Below are 14780 nucleotides of genomic sequence, written 5' to 3'. Positions count from 1 at the left end.
CAACTTCATGCTCGTATAAGTGGTTTTCACGTGGATAAAGTGAGCCACTTTGGTCAAGCGATCAACTACTACCCAGATGGAGTCATATCCTGATCGTGTCCTGGGTAATCCGGTGATGAAATCCATGCCAAGCTTATCCCACTTCCATTCGGGTATCGGCAAAGGCTGAAGTAATCCTGCTGGCTTCTGATGCTCTGCCTTAACTCTCTGACATATGTCACATACTGCTACATACTCGGCAATAACCTTCTTCATACCTGTCCACCAGAAATGTTCCTTCAAATCTAGATACATCTTGGTGTTTCCTGGGTGAATCGAGTATGGCGAATCATGAGCTTCCTGAAGAATTAACTTCCTGATCTCTGGATCATTTGGCAGATAGATATGATCCTCAAACCATAAAGTTCCGTGTTCATCCTCACGAAAACCTTTGGCCTTTCCTTTACTCATCCTTTCCTTTATCTCCGCAATCTCCTTATCGGTCTTCTGAGCTTCTCGAATCTTTCCCGACAACATGGAATGAACTTCTAACGCTGCAAAAAAACCTCTCGGAACTATATCCTAAGAAATTCTCTGAGATCGTCGGCTAACTCCTGAGGTAATCCTCCAGTTATGAGGGTGTTAACATAACTCTTGCGGCTCAAAGAGTCTGCTACAACATTGGCCTTTCCTAGATGATAATGCAGTTTCATATCATAATCTTTTATGAGCTCCAACCATCTCCTCTGCCTGAGATTCAACTCCTTCTGCGTGAAGATGTACTTCAAACTCTTATGATCCGTGTATACATCACAACGGTTTCCAATAAGAAAATGTCTCCAGGTCTTGAGCGCATGCACTACGGCTACTAACTCCAAATCATGTGTGGCATAATTCAACTCATGAGGTCGAAGCTGACGTGAGGCATATGAAACAACTCTTCCTTCTTGCATAAGAACGCCTCCAAGTCCCTGTTGTGAAGCGTCGCAATATACTTGGAAATCCTTGCGTATATTCGGAAGAATTAGCACCGGGGCTGTAACCAAACGTTTCTTCAACTCCTGAAAACTGGCCTCACAATCCTCCGTCCATTTGAACTTAGTGTCCTTCTTCAATAACTCCGTCATGGGCTTCGCAATCTTGGAAAAATTCTCAATGAATCTCCGATAATATCATGCGAGTCCAAGAAAATTGCGTATCTCTCCAACTGAGGTGGGTGCCAACCACATGACAGACTGAACCTTTGAAGGGTCTACTGCTATACCTTCTCCAGATATAACATGTCTGAGAAATCCGACTTCCTTCAACCAAAACTCACATTTGCTAAACTTGGCACATAACTGATGTTCTCTGAGCTTCTCGAGAACCAAGCGCAAATGTTCTTTGTGTTCTTCTTCATTCTTCGAGTACACCAATATATCATCAATGAATACCACAACAAACTTATCCAAGAACTCCATGAAACTTTATTCATCATACTCATAAAGTAGGCAGGGGCGTTAGTCAAACCAAAAGACATGACCGTGTACTCATATAGCCCATACCTTGTGGTAAAAGCTGTCTTGGGTATATCCTGTTCTCGGATCTTCAGCTGGTGATATCCTGATCGAAGATCGATATTGGAGAATACTTTAGCTCCCTACAGCTGGTCAAAAAAATCGTTGATCATCGGTAGTGGGTATTTGTTCTTGATCGTCACCTCATTCAATGCATGATAATCAACAACCATTCTCAAGGATCCATCCTTTTTCTCAACTAAGAGCACTGGGGCTCCCCACGGTGATGAACTTGGTCGAATATAACCTTTCTCCAATAACTCCTTAATCTACTTCTTAATTTCCTCCAGATCATTTGCGGGCATCCGATACGGTCTCTTCGATATTGGTCCGGTGCCTGGCAATAGCTCTATCAAGAAATTCTATATCCCGGTCTGGTGGCATGCGTGGTAATTCCTCCGGGAATACATTGGGATAATCCTTCACAACTGACACTTCCTCCTGAACAACTCCCGAAAGTGAATTTACTTGGGTCCTCCTTGGCGCATGCCTAGACACATACTTGATCCGTTGTCCCTCTGGGGTGGTGAGAAGAATTGACTTACTAGCACAATCGATGTTTCCTCCATACTTCGATAACCAATCCATGCCTAATATTATATCCAATCCTTGTGATTCCAAAATAATGAGATCTGAGGGGAAACCATGTTTACCTATGGTCAATGGTAACTGGCAACACCATCAGCTAGCCATATATTCCGCTCCTGGTGAGCTTACTAACATGGGTGACCTAAGGGCTGTGGTTTCCAACTCAAACTTATCCACAAATCCCCTTGATATGTATGAATGAGATGCACCAGTGTCAAAAAGAACAAGGGTTGTAAATGACTTAATCAAAAACTTACCAATAATTGCGTTAGGCTGCTCTTCAACTTCCTCCATGTTGACGTGGTTCACCTGACCTCTGGTAAAGGGGTTTGGCTTCTTCCCTAAGCTTCCATTTCCATTACCATTCTTTGGTTCAGGACACTCGGTGGCGTAGTGTCCAGTCTTCCCGCACTTGAAACAGGTAATGTGACTCAGATCCTTCTTGGCGGGTGTAGTGGGGTTGGAACGGTTCTAACTGCTAGTTCCTCCATTCCCATTCCCATTCTTGGGGCCACTGTGGTTGTGTGCATTTCCTCCATTGTGGGAATGGCCTCCATGGTTATGTCCTCCATGGGTATGAGTGTGTCCTCCCGAGTACGGGGAATAGCGAGGCTTCTGCTGAGCTCCAGAGTTGTACTTCCTGAAGGAAATATGCCCTAGAAGCAATAATAAAGTTGTCATTTATATTTCCTTATATCATGATAAATTTTTATTATTCATGCTAGAATTGTATTAACCGGAAACTTAGTACATGTGTGAATACATAGAGAAAACAGAGTGTCCCTAGTATGCCTCTACTTGACTAGCTCGTTAATCAAAGATGGTTATGTTTCCTGACCATAGACATGTGTTGTCATTTGATGAACATGATCACATCATTAGAGAATGATGTGATGGACAAGACCCATCCATTAGCTTAGCATTATGATCGTCGAGTTTTATTGCTATTGCTTTCTTCATGACTTATACATGTTCCTCTGACTATGAGATTATGCAACTCCCGAATATCGGAGGAACACCTTGTGTGCTATCAAACGTCACAACGTAACTGGGTGATTATAAAGATGCTCTACAGGTGTCTCCGATGGTGTTTGTTGAGTTGGCATAGATCAAGATTAGGATTTGTCACTCTGTGTATCGGAGAGGTATCTCTGGGCCCTCTCGATAATGCTCATCACTATAAGCCTTGCAAGCAATGTGACTAATGAGTTAGTTGCGGGATGATGCATTACGGAATGAGTAAATAGACTTGCCGGTAACGAGATTGAACTAGGTATGATGATACCGACGATCGAATCTCGGGCAAGTAACATACCGATGACAAAGGGAACAACGTATGTTGTTATGCGGTTTGACCGATAAAGATCTTCGTAGAATATGTAGGAACCAATATGAGCATCCAGGTTCCGCTATTGGTTATTGACCAGAGATGAGTCTCGGTCATGTCTACATAGTTCTCGAACCCGTAGGGTCCGCACGCTTAACGTTCGATGACGATTTGTATTATGAGCTATGTGATTTGATGTACCAAAGGTTGTTCAGAGTCCCAGATGAGATCACGGACATGACATGGAGTCTCGAATTGGTCGAGACGTAAAGATCGATATATTGGAAGGCTATATTCGGACATCGGAAAGGTTCCGAGTGATTCGGGTATTTTTCGGAGTACCGGAGAGTTACGGGAATTCGTCGGGGGAAGTAGTGGGCCTTAATGAGCCATACGAGAAAGGAGAGAAGGGCCTCAAGGGGTGGCCCCCCCATGGGCTGGTCCAAATTGGACTAGGAAGGGGCGGCGGCCCCTCCTTCCTTTTCCCCTCCTCCTCCTTCCCTCCTCCTCCTACTAGGAATAGGAAAGAGGAGGGGAATCCTACTTGGACTGGGGAGTCCTAGTAGGATTCCCCACACCTGGCGCGCCTGTTGGGGAACGTAGTAAGTTCAAAACATTTCCTACGCACACACAAGATCATGGTGATGCATAGCAACGAGAGGGGAGAGTGTTTTCTACGTACCCTCGTAGACTGTAAGCGGAAGCGTTATGACAACGCGGTTGATGTAGCCGTACGTCTTCATGATCGACCTATCCTAGCACCGAAGATACGACACCTCCGCGATCTGCACACGTTCGGCTCGGTGACGTCCCACGAACTCACGATCCAGCAGAGTGTCGAGGGAGAGCTTCGTCAGCACGACGGCGTGGTGACGGTGATGATGAAGTTACCAGCGCAGGGCTTCGCCTAAGCACTACAACGATATGACCGAGGTGGATTATGGTGGAGGGGGCACCGCGCACGGCTAAGAACATTGTCTGTTGTGTGTTCTAGGGTGCCCCTGCCCCCGTATATAAATGAGCAAGGGGGAGGCTGGCCGGCCTTGGGGCGCGCCAATGAGGGGGAGGAGTCCTCCTCCTAGTAGGAGTAGGACTCCCCCTTTCCTAGTCCAACTAGGAGGAGGAAGGGGGAAGGAAGGAGAGGGAGAGGGAGAGGGAAAGAGGGGTCGCGCCCCCCTCCCCTAGTCCAATTCAGACTCCCCTTGGGGGGTGCCACCTCCTGGGCTGCTGCCCTCTCTCTCCCCTAAGGCCCACTAAGGCCCAATACTTCCCCGAGGGGGTTCCGGTAACCCCTCCGGCACTCCGGTTTTCTGCGAAATCACCCGGAACACTTCCGGTGTCCGAATATAGTCGTCCAATATATCGACCTTTATATCTTGACCATTTTGAGACTCCTCGTCATGTCCGTGATCATATCCGGGACTCCGAACTACCTTCGGTACATCAAAACACATAAACTCATAATACCGATTGTCACCGAACTTTATGCGTGCGGACCCTACGGGTTCGAGAACTATGTAGACATGACCGAGACTCATCTCCGGTCAATAACCAATAGCGGAACCTGGATGCTCATATTGGTTCCTAAATATTCTATGAAGATCTTTATCGGTCAAACCGCATAACAACATACGTTGTTCTCTTTGTCATCGGTATGTTACTTGCCCGAGATTCGATTGTCGGTATCTCAATACCTAGTTCAATCTCGTTACCGACAAGTCTCTTTACTCGTTCTGTAATGCATCATCCCGTAACTAACTCATTAGTTACATTGCTTGCAAGGCTTATAGTGATGTGCATTACCGAGAGGGCCCAGAGATACCTCTCCGACAATCGGAGTGACAAATCCTAATCTCGATCTATGCTAACTCAACAAGTACCATCGGAGACACCTGTAGATCACCTTTATAATCACCCAGTTACGTTGTTACGTTTGGTAGTTGAGGGAGTCCTGGACTAAGGGGTCCTCGGGCGTCCGGCCTGTTATTCGTTGGGCCGGACTGATGGGCTGTGAAGACATGAAGGCCGAAGACTATACCCGTGTCCGGAGTGGACTCTACTTGGCGTGGAAGGCAAGCTAGGCGATCGACTATGAAGATTCCCTCTTATGTAACCGACCCCATGTAACCCTAGATCTCTCTGGTGCCTATATAAACCGGAGAGCATAGTCCGGATAGGGACAGATTCATTACCATATACACATAGGCTAGGCTCCTAGGGTTTAGCCATTACGATCTCGTGGTAGATCAACTCTTGTAATACTCATATTCATCAAGATCAATCAAGGAGGAAGTACGGTATTACCTCCATAGAGAGGGCTCAAACCTGGGTAAACATCGTGTCCCCCGTCTCCTGTTACCATCGATCCTAGTCGCACAGTTCGGGACCCCCTACCCGAGATCCGCTAGTTTTGACACCGACATTGGTGCTTTCATTGAGAGTTCCTATGTGCCGTCGACGAGAGGTTCGATGGCCCCTCCAATCGTCGATAATGACGCTGTCCAAGGAGAAACCTTCCTCCCCGGACAGATTTTTGTGTTCGGCGGCTTCGTACTGTGGGCCAACTCGCTTGGCCATCTGGAGCAGATCGATAGCTACGCCCCTGGCCATCAGGCCGGATTGGGAAGCTTGAATTACGTTGCGGATATCCGTGGAGATTCGATCTTCGATGGATTTGAGACCGCGGCGATCGCTCCCCCTCTCTCCGATGAACGTGACTTAAATCTGTCATCGGAGCACACCCAGGAGATGGATCCTGTTGCTGCAACGGCCTCAGAACCGAAGCAGATCATACCCTCCGAGGCCAAAAAGTCCGCGGCGTTGGAGCCGCACACAAACTCGACATCCTGCAATGCTTGCGCCAATGGAACTCCGGACTCGTCCCCAGCTATACGTTCCGGATCAGGTACGCCTGCGGACACCGAGCTGGATCGGTTATCCTCTAGATCAAAATCAAGAACTTTATCAAGGATAAATTCTGGAAGATCCTTAGTTATACGTTTCATTTCTTCATAACCCACAAGAAAACTAAGTTCATTATGATGTGCTGTGACGCCCCCGATTTGACCGTACACTAATCATGCACGCAAATGTGTACGATCATGATCAGGGACTCACGGGAAGATATCACAACACAACTCTAAAACATAAGTAAGTCATACAAGCATTATAATACAAGCCAGGGGCCTCGAGGGCTCGAATACAAGTGCTCGATCATAGACGAGTCAGCGGAAGCAACAATATCTGAGTACAGACATAAGTTAAACAAGTTTGCCTTAAGAAGGCTAGCACAAAAGTAGCAACGATCGAAAAGGCAAGGCCTCCTGCCTGGGACCTCCTAACTACTCCTGGTCGTCGTCAGCGGCCTGCACGTAGTAGTAGGCACCTCCAGTGCCGTGGGAGTCGTCGTCGACGGTGGCGTCTGGCTCCTGGACTCCAACATCTGGTTGCGACAACCAGATAGAAAGGAAAGGGGGAAAAGGAGGGAGAGAAGCAACCGTGAGTACTCATCCAAAGTACTCGCAAGCAAGGAGCTACACTACATATGCATGGGTATATGAGTAAAGAGGCATATCAGTGGACTGAACTGCAGAATGCCGGAATAAGAGGGGGATAGCTAGTCCTGTCGAAGACTAAGCTTCTGGACATCTCCATCTTGCAGCATGTAGAAGAGAGTAGATTGAAGTCCTCCAAGTAGCATCGCATAGCATAATCCTACCCGGCAATCCCCTCCTCGTCGCCCTGTTAGAGAGCGATCACCGGGTTGTATCTGGCACTAGGAAGGGTGTATTTTATTCAGTATCCAGTTCTAGTTGTCATAAGCTCAAGGTACAACTCCGGGTCGTCCTTTTACCGAGGGACACGGCTATTCGAATAGATAAACTTCCCTGCAGGGGTGCACCACATAACCCAACACGCTCGATCCCAATTGGCCGGACACACTTTTCTGGGTCATGCCCGGCCTCGTAAGATCAACACGTCGCAGCCCCACCTAGGCTCAACAGAGAGGTCAGCACGCCGGTCTAAACCTATGCGCGCAGGGGTCTGGGACCATCGCCCTAAGCACACCTGCACGTTGCGAACGCGGCCGCGAGCAGACCTAGCAACCCACACGATCACGGCGGTTACGTCAAAGCGGTCCAACACGGCGCGCGCCACTCAGTCGCTGACGTCAAAAGAGCTTCGGCTGATACCACGACGTCGGGATACCCATAACTACTCCCACGTAGATGGTTAGTGCGTATAGACCAAATGGCCAGACTCAGATCAAATACCAAGATCTCGTTAAGCGTGTTAAGTATCCGCGAACGCCGACCAGGGCCAGGCCCACCTCTTACCTAGGCGGTCTCAACCTGCCCTGTCGCTCCGCCGCAAAGATCCACTTGCGGGTACTCCTACGAGCCGACCCGACTTTAGTCATCACATGTGTCATGTATATAGTATATAAGTATATGCCCGTGATCACCGCCCAGGTGATCACGGCCCGATAGTATAGCACAGCAGACGGACAAGAATGTAGGGCCACTGATGGAAATCTAGCATCCTAGACTAAGCATGTAGGATTGCAGGTAAAGGTGTCAACAGTAGTAGCAAGGATAGGCTATGCATCAGAATAGGATATCGAAAAGCAGTAACATGCTACACTACTCTAATGCAAGCAGTAGAGATTAGAGTAGGCGATATCTGGTGATCAAAGGGGGGGCTTGCCTGGTTGCTCTGGCAAGTAGGAGGGGTCGTCGACTCCGTAGTCGAACTGGGCAGCAGCAGTGTCGGTCTCGTAGTCTACCGGAGAGAAGAGGGGGAAGAAACAGTAAATACAATGCAAACATAAGCAAGACGATGCGTGACAAGACAATGAGCGGTGCTAGGGGTGCCCTAACGCGACAGTAGGTGGTACCGGTGAAGGGGGGGAACATCCGGGAGGTATTCCCGATGTTTCGCGTTTTCGGACAGACGGACCGGAGGGGGAAAGTTGCTAGTTCGATAGGTTAGGGAGGTGTGGTGGACGAACGGACTGCGTATTCGGATTCGTCTCGTCGTTCTGAGCAACTTTCATATAGAAAACATTTTCATCCGAGTTACGGTTTAAAAGATATGAATTTTCAAAGTTTATTTGAATTTCTGGAATTATCTAATTAACAGAAAAAAGGGATATGACGTCAGCATGACATAGGAGTGACATCAGCGGTCAACAGTCCGGGTTGACTGGTCAAACTGACAAGGGGGACCCACCTGTCATAGACAGTGGGTTAACAGAGGATTAAACTAATTAGTTTTTAGTTAATTAACTACTGGGCCCACCTGTCAGTGAGAGATTAATTAAACTAATTATTTTTATTTATAAAACATTTTCTTTTTCTTTTCTTTTTTTTTTAATTTTTGCGGCGGGGCCCGCATGTCAGTGACTGGGCCTGCCCAGTCAGCAGTTGACTGGGTCAACCCAGTCAACTGGGGCCCGTGGGGGCCACTGGCAGGGTCACTGGGGGTGGGCCAGGCCAGCCACGTCGGCAGGGCACCGGAGAGGGGCTCCGGCGAGCTCCAACGCGGCGGCGATGCGCGGGTGAGCTCGGGTTTCGCCCACGGTGGCCCATTTGGAGCGCGGTTAGGTCCTATGACGAGCTGACGCTCGCGCGCATCGGGCGCGGCAAGCGGCAGGTGCCGAGGTGGTCGGAAATGGCACCGGCGATGAGCCGAGGCGGCGACCAGAGCACGGCACTGACGGGAAAGACGCAGGGGGCATGCGGGAAAGAGCTAGTGGGTGCTACGGCTTCCTACGGAGATGTTGAGCACGACGGCGTGCTCAAACGCCAGCTGCGTGAGCTGTGGCCGCAACGGCGAGGTGAGCGGCGGAGCAAGCTTTCGGCCGATGGCGGATCAGCTGCTAGAGCTCGCAATCGAGCGCGTTGAGTGAGGGGAAGGAGAGAGATGCTCACAGGGGGGGTCTGCAGAGGTGCTAAGCGGGCGCGGGGTGGTCCGGCGAGGCAGATCGATGAGGTGGACGACGACGGCCGTGGTTGGGGAAGAAGGCCGGCGGCGACGTCTCGAGGCACTCCGGCTCAACCTAGCGCTTGCATACGGTGCAGAAGAGGACGGCGGTGCTCCTCGACATCCTCCCGAGCGCCGGGGAGGCTTGTGGCCACGAGCACGGTGACGGCACGGCGATGGCGTTCGGACGACAGAGGAGGGAAGAGAGCGAGCGAGGAGGAGGGGAATGGATGGGGACGCCAGGGGGATTGGAGAGGGGATCGAGGAGTCGAGGCGTGGCAGCCTTATCCTCTCGCGGGGTTCATCGCCGGCGAGGGGGGGTCCGGCGGCGACCAGCCTCCTGTAGCGACGGGGTCGGGGGAATAGAGACCCGACCGGGGAGGGGGAGTGGGCCGGCTAGGGTGGGTCGACGGCCAGCTGGGCCGAGGCCCAGCGGGGAGGGGGGTCTTTTCCCTTTTTCCTTTTTTTTCTGGGATCTGTTTTCTGTTTTCCTTTTATTTGTTTATTTCCTTTTTTGTTTTATTTCATTTAAAAGTATTTAGACATTTTATAAAAATGTGATTTCTCCACCATAATTACCAGTGTATTATTTAGAACCCACTGAACATTTTTGTTTGAATTTTTGAAAACTTTTATTTTCCACTTTTAAATTTAATTGAAGTTTGAACTAGGAGTTTGACAAGGGTGTGGTTCAAATGTGATCTAGCCCTGTTTAGCAATATGATTAGCTTAATCACAGGGGGTTACTGTAGCATGATTCTCAGGGTGTTACAAATCTCCTCCACTACAAGAAATCTCGTCCCGAGATTTAGGAGGTAGAAGGAAACAGTGCGGGGTATTCTTCGCGCAGACGATCCTCTCGTTCCCAAGTGGCCTCATCTTCAGAATGGTGCGACCACTGGACTTTGAGAAACTTGATCGCCTTCTGACGTGTGCGGCGTTCAGCTTGGTCGAGAATGCGGACCGGATGCTCCTTATAGGAGAGGTCTTGCTGCAATTTGAGCACTTCGTGATCCACAGCTCGGATTGGATTCTTGAAGCAACGGCGGAGCTGTGACACATGGAACACATCGTGAACCTGAGAAAGGTTCGGCGGTAGTTCCAGTTGGTATGCCACTTTTCCACGCCTTTCGAGAATAGTGAATGGGCCAATATAGCGAGGAGCTAGTTTGCCCTTGATCCCGAAGCGGTGAGCACCCTTCATAGGTGTGACTCGAAGATAAGCCTTTTCGCCAGGTTGATAGACCATGTCTTTATGATGACGGTCATACTGACTCTTCTGACGTGACTGAGCAGTCTTGAGATTCTCGCGAATAATGCGGACTTGTTCTTCGGCATCTTGGATAATATCCGGACCAAAGAGTGTACGTTCCCCAGTTTCTGGCCAGTTCAGAGGGGTTCGGCACTTTCGTCCATATAACACTTCGAAGGGGGCCATCTTCAGACTAGCTTGATAGCTATTATTATAAGAGAACTCAGCATACGGGAGAGATTCCTCCCATTTCTTGCCGAAGGAAATAATGCAAGCTCGAAGCATGTCTTCGAGAACTTGATTGACGCGTTCAACTTGTCCTTGCGATTGAGGATGAAACGCAGTACTGAATGACAGATGAGTTCCCATTGCTTCTTGGAAACTTGCCCAGAATCTTGAAGTGAATAAGCTGCCACGGTCTGAGCTGATAACCAATGGAATACCGTGGAGTGAAACAATCCTGGACATATAGAGCGTTGCCAACTGGCTAGCAGTGATCGTTTCTTTGACCGCCAGAAAATGTGCAACTTTGGAAAGCCGGTCAATGACGACAAGAATAGCATCATTACCTTTCTGCGATTTGGGAAATCCAGTGACGAAGTCCATCTCAACATGGTCCCATTTCCATTCAGGAATAGAGATAGGTTGCAGAGTTCCAGCAGGCCTTTGATGTTCTGCTTTGATGCGACGGCAAACGTCACACTCAGCAACATAACGAGCAATGTCTTGCTTCATATTAGTCCACCAGAATCTCTGGCGGATATCTTGGTACATCTTTGTACTACCCGGATGGATACTTAGAGGCGTATCATGAGCTTCTTTCATAACTTCCTGTGTCATATCCAGGTTTTTCTCTGCACATGGCACCACTAGGCGGCCCTTGAAGTATAGGGCGCCATCTTCAGAAATGGTGAAGAATGAGGGCCTTCCTTCTGCGAGGTAGCGCTTAATCTTGTAGGCTTCAGAGTCATACTTCTGTAGCCTTTTGATGTTGTCCTCGAGATCTGGTTTAGCAACTAGGGTATTGAGGGAACCCTGGGTAACAACGTGGAGGTTCACCTTGCCAAATTGTTTAGGAGGGGGAGCGAGTGCACCCGGAGGAAAAATATGGAGGTTCAGCTTCCTGAATTCCTCAACAAGCGAGGGCTGAACTTTGTGAACCTGAAGGTGGTTGCAGTAAGACTTGCGGCTCAAGGCATCAGCCATTACATTAGCCTTGCCTGGCGTATAGGAAATACCCAAGTCAAAGTCTGCAACAAGCTCCATCCATCTCTGTTGACGGAGGTTCAGATCTGGCTGAGTAAACAGATACTTCAGACTTTGGTGGTCAGTGAAGATCTCGCAACGATTACCGAGAAGGTAATGTCGCCACTGCTTCAGCGCATGAATGACGGCAGCAAGTTCGAGGTCGTGAACTGGGTAGTTCTCTTCGTGAGGGCGCAATTGTCGAGAGGCATAAGCAATCACTTTGCGGTCTTGCATTAGGACACAGCCTAATCCTTGACGGGAAGCGTCGCAGTAAATGACAAAGTCCTTCTTAGTATCAGGTGGAGCTAGAACTGGAGCAGAAGTCAACTTGTCTTTGAGTGCTTGGAAACTTTCCTGACATTTGTCTGTCCATTGGAACTTGACGCCCTTATGCAACAGGTTAGTCAGAGGCCTGGCGATCTTAGAGAAGTTCTCGACAAATCGACGGCAATAGCTGGCGAGACCGAGAAAACTTCTGACTTGCTTAACGTTCTTGGGAGGAGTCCAATCAAGAATAGCCTGAACTCGTTCAGGGTTGACGGCAATACCATCCTTAGAGATGACATGCCCAAGATAGGTTACTTCGGGTAGCCAGAATTCACATTTGGAGAACTTGGCATATAGTTGATGTTCTCGTAGCTTTTCCAGCACAAGTCGAAGATGTTCAGCATGTTCTTCTTCGTTCTTGGAGAATATCAGGATATCATCCAGATAAACCACGACGAACTTGTCGAGGTAATCCATGAATATGTAGTTCATCAGACGAGAGAAGGTGGCTGGAGCATTGGTTAAACCGAAAGACATGACGGTGTACTCGTATGAACCATAGCGAGTCACGAAGGCGGTCTTTGGGATATCCTCTTCGCGAACACGGATCTGGTGGTAGCCCAACCTCAAGTCGAGCTTAGAGAACACTGACGAACCCGCCAGTTGATCATACAGATCATTGATCCGAGGAAGAGGGTATTTATTCTGAATGGTAGCTTGGTTTATAGGACGGTAGTCTTGAACTAACCGGTTTGTCCCATCCTTCTTCTTGACAAAGAGAGAAGGTGCTCCCCAAGGAGAGCAACTTGGGCGAATGAATCCTTTGCGAAGAGACTTGTCGATTTCCTCCTTAAGCTCAAGGAGTTCATGCGACGGCATTTTGTAGGGTCGCTTGGCTATAGGAGTGGTGCCTGGTTTCAAGTCGATGATGAATTCGACAGCTCTAGCAGGGGGAATCCCCGGAAGTTCTTCAGGGAAGACGTCGAGGAATTCACGCACGACGGGAATGTTTTCAATGCCCTCGAGTGGTGCAGCGTTCAATGCATTCAATGCATAGAGCCTTGCCTCGGCATTTTGCACCAGATGGGCTTGGTAAGTAACTATCTCATCTGAAGGGTGTAGCAGATGGACGGCCTTAGTGGTGCAAACGATTGAAGCAGTATGCGCTTTTAACCAATTCATTCCCAGAATGAGATCAATGCTACAGGACTTCAGTACGATGGGAGAGACAAGAAATTCCAGTCCTTCAATTTCAACAGTAACGTCGTGACTAACCATAGAGGTTTGACATTGGCCCGCAGGGGTGTGTACCACTAGCGGAGTGTTTATCTCTTCGTAATTAATGCCATGCAGGAATGCAAATTCTGCTGAAATGAATGAGTGGGATGCTCCTGTATCAAATAAAACGGATGCTGGTACTGAATTTACGAGGAGTGTACCCATCACAGTAGCAGGCTGGTCTTGAGCTTCGCTGAGATCAACGTGGTTGGCATGAGCACGACCATGAGACTTAGCATTGTTGTTGCGGGGCTGGTTGTTACCACGGCCAGCTGCTGGAAGGGCCAGTTGATTCTGGTTCTGATAGCAGTTCCTGGCAAAGTGACCCGGTTGACCACACTTGAAGCACAGACCATTATCGGGAGTGGGAACAGGAGCCCCAGGTGGGGGAGTTGGTAGCTTTGACTGCCTAGATGGTGGAGGAGGCAGACGCGGTGCAGCATAAGATTTCCTTGGAGCAGGTGCATTTGGACGATACATGCTGTTCGGGATCCATATCTTACGCTTCTGTGAGGGCGAGCCCGAAGATGAGCCCGTGTCACGGTTGCGCCTCTGAGAGCTCTGGTATTCCTGCAGACCAGTCTCGACATTGATGGCCTTATTCACCAAGGTGGCGAAATCAGCAAAGTCATGCACTAGAAGTGCGAGCTTGATGTCAGCTTGAAGGCCATCACGGAACTTCTCCTGTCTGCGTGCATCAGTTGCAATGTCTTCTTCAGCATAGCGGGACAAGTCCAGAAACTCCCGCTGATAAGCTTCAACAGTTTTGTTGCCTTGGGTGAGGTTGCGGAACTCACGCTTCTTCCGGTCCATGACTCCCTGAGGAATGAAGCGGGCACGGAAAGCAGCTTGGAAGTCTGGCCATGTGATGATTGTTCCAGCTGGCAGAGTACGCCTGTGGCTGTCCCACCATTGAGCTGCGAGTCCCTTCAAGAAGAAGGAAGCAAAGGTGACATAGCTGGCAGGGGCTACATCAGCAGACTCCATCTCATAGGTGATGTCACGGAGCCAGTCATCAGCATCCAAAGGCTGAGTTGAGCTGCGGTAGATGGTTGGGTTGAGGCGTATGAAATCTTGAAGAGTCACTTGGGCTGGCTGCTGGTTCATATTGGGGCGAGGAAACTGAGCCATCATATTTTCCATGAATTGGCGGTTCAGTTCAAACTGTTGGATCATACCAGCCATGTACTCAGGTGGTGGTGGGGCATCGCCACCACGACCACGACCACCTGGTCTAACCATCCTGCTAATATATAACAGGGGTAGTTCAGCATTGAGAAAATTGGCAATGACAAGAATC

Source organism: Aegilops tauschii, chromosome 3 (assembly GCF_002575655.3).
Source record: "Aegilops tauschii subsp. strangulata cultivar AL8/78 chromosome 3, Aet v6.0, whole genome shotgun sequence".
Lineage (NCBI taxonomy): Eukaryota > Viridiplantae > Streptophyta > Magnoliopsida > Poales > Poaceae > Aegilops > Aegilops tauschii.
Note: the sequence above shows the minus strand (reverse complement) of the source record.